We start from the raw sequence: 2,880 nt of genomic DNA, 5'->3' as shown, positions 1-2,880 counted from the left end.
GGAAATGTAGCCCCTCTGTCAGTTTCAGGTTTTCTCTGATTTCAGCCTCATTAAATGGTGGGAGGGAGATGATTTCAGTAAAGGACATTACATCTGTAGGAGGTCCGGCTAGGTCACAAAGCCCCCTGCCCTCCCCAGCAATCACAGTGGCTGCTGCCAGGAGAGCAAGCGGGGTGGCGGACAGGGCCCTGTGAGGTGCAGGCAGCTGTCACTGCCTGGAATCCTCCCAGCAGGCCTGGTGGCCCCGGTGGAGGGGTCAGCTTGGGAGTGACAACGCTTCCTGGGACAGACCCGGGTGGGGAGGCAGAGAGGAGGACTGGAGAGAGACTGGGGAGATGGGGTGGGGGGATGGGGCTCTTTCTTGCATTCCACTCCTGACACTCACTGGGAATGTGAATATAATTCAGCTTGCTCCGGCAGCCCAGCCAGGGCCAGTCTCCATCCTCTGCTATCCTCACCTCTCTGTTCCACCTGAGACGAAGGAAAGGGGGCAGCCCTGGCATGGGGACTTACCTGGGGAGCAGAAGGAAATGTTGCCCTCCATCAACAAGGAAGTGTCTGGCTCCTAACGGGACTACTCCTGAGATCTGAGCAAGACCCCAGGCTGCACAGGCTCTGACACTCTGGTGGTGAAGAGTTTAAAGAACATGGTCGGGCTTCCCTGGTGGCGCAGTGGTTGAGAGTCCGCCTGCCGATGCAGGGGACCCGGGCTCGTGCCCCGGTCCGGGAGGATCCCACATGCCGCGGAGCGGCTGGGCCCGTGAGCCATGGCCGCTGGGCCTGCGCGTCCGGAGCCTGTGCTCCGCAGCGGCAGAGGCCACAACAGTGAGAGGCCCGTGTACCACCAAAAAAAAAAAAAAAGAGTTTAAAGAACATGGTCACTTCTAGTCCAGGGATGGGAGAATGGCAAGTGACTCTTGTTGGTTTCCTCTATCTCTCTTTTAAAATGTGATTATGATCACCATCGAATTATGCTGGGACCTCAAAAGCAAAGCACATTTAAGATGTGCTGTCAAAACATTGGAGCCCAGACTTCCAGGGCCTGACATCCTGAAAGGGAGATGGAAAACCAGTCTGGAGGCCCTTGAACAGCGGACTTCTCCCTCTTGAGCCCAGGAAAAAACAAGCTTAGCCCCCAAATTCTCCACGGAACTGAAACCCATGTTTTATGCAACTGACTAACCTGGCTGATTAGTAACAGATATTTAAAAGGTGTGTATAGTGGAAGGGTGGGTTGTCTGGGGTCAAGTGAGTTTGGAAAATGCTACGTTAAACAAAGGAAGTGGGCAGGGATGCTAAATAGTTTAATATTCATTGTAAATATCCAAAGAAGGTTGTTCCTTTTGACAGTTGCACCTGTTTCCAAGAAGCATCCCATAGGGTTAGAATTCCATGGAAGATGCTTTGGAAAACACTGGCCAAGCATCTGGAGCACCTGAGGGCTTGGGAATCCTGAGCCCTCATCTGCAATGTGCTTGGTCAGAACACACATTCATGTTCTTCTCTGTTCCCCAACCCCCCACTCCGTGAGGCTACCCTGAAATGTTTGCAGGCGGGACTCTACCTTTTTCTCATGCACCAGCCATGTAGTGCCTGGTTTTCATACAAGACATCTTTGTTTTTAATTGATTTCTTTAGACACGGAGAAGAGCCTTGGGAAGTAGAACCTTAGGGGACCTGATTCTTCTGGTTCTTTCCTGAATTCTTGGATCTCTTTTCAACCCCCTCCCCCCCAAAAAAATTATCATGAGAATTTTTAGGCCACACCACCCTGAGAATCAGAATTGTTTAGTTTCATGCCTTAGGGCCGAGAAATACGTATTTGCTAATAAAAGTCCTCATGCAACAGTTTCAGAAAGGGCCCCTTTATACCTTTTTCAAAGTCAGAGTACCATAGGTCTACTTGCAAGAGTCTTCTCGTGCAGTAATTGTTTCAAGGCCATGGAAGGATACAGGTGACAAAGATAATCTCATGAATATCCCTTGGTTCATACTCTCCGAGGCCACTGACTTTGCACATCTGAGCCTGGTGAGCCATTAACCCTCTCTTCCTTCCTTCCTTCATGCATCTGTCCAACATATATTTAATTAAGCACCAGCTCTTGAGTCAGGCACTGAACGAGATGCCTGGATACGGTGAGCAAGACAGATGTGACCTCCGCCCCGGTGGAGTTGACAATCCAACTTCATAACTGATATTAAATATTTCCCGTGGGGCCACCATGTGTGGTTGCGCAGGGTGTTCACTGCACAAGGGTTCCAGGCCAAAGGGGAAAGTGGAAGCTGAAATCTACCCCTCAGTCCACTCACGAAGTCGATACAGTTTGGCGCTGCATCTATCTGGAGGGGCCCTTTTTCTGATTTGCACAGAGGTGCCGCTGTGTAGCTCAGCAGCAACTCTGACTTCCTGTAAGGTTATAGGGATTAGAGACCTGTAGGTAGCCTCCTGTCAACGATTTCTGGGTTTATTATTAGGGTCTTTAAGCCCCAATGTTGAGCTGAGTGGTTGTTAGTCCCACATTACAAACAGCAGGCTTGCACTAGCTCATCTGAGTAGTGAGAAAGAGAAGAGCGGACTTTGACCAATTCTATTAGAATGGGTGTCAATTATTTCCCGAAACAAGGTCTGTGTCCTCTAGCTATCCTTTGAGAAACTGGGGCATTCAGCCTTAACCACTCGGATTTGTAAATAAAAAGTTCCCCTTCCCGCACTGTCTGATCCATCCTGAATAGCATAGGTGTGTGTGGGGGCGGGGCCGGGGGCGGGGAGATCAGCAGAAGCGCACAAATTCCACCTGGCAATTTTTACCGCTTAAATTCAATGTTTTCTCATTCTGGGTGGGGGGAATACTCTTTTTTTTTTTTTTTTTTTGCGGTACG

The sequence above is a fragment of the Pseudorca crassidens genome, chromosome 7 (assembly GCF_039906515.1).
Source record: "Pseudorca crassidens isolate mPseCra1 chromosome 7, mPseCra1.hap1, whole genome shotgun sequence".
NCBI lineage: Eukaryota > Metazoa > Chordata > Mammalia > Artiodactyla > Delphinidae > Pseudorca > Pseudorca crassidens.
The sequence above is the reverse complement of the archived record's forward strand: the minus strand, read 5'-3'. Positions refer to the sequence as shown.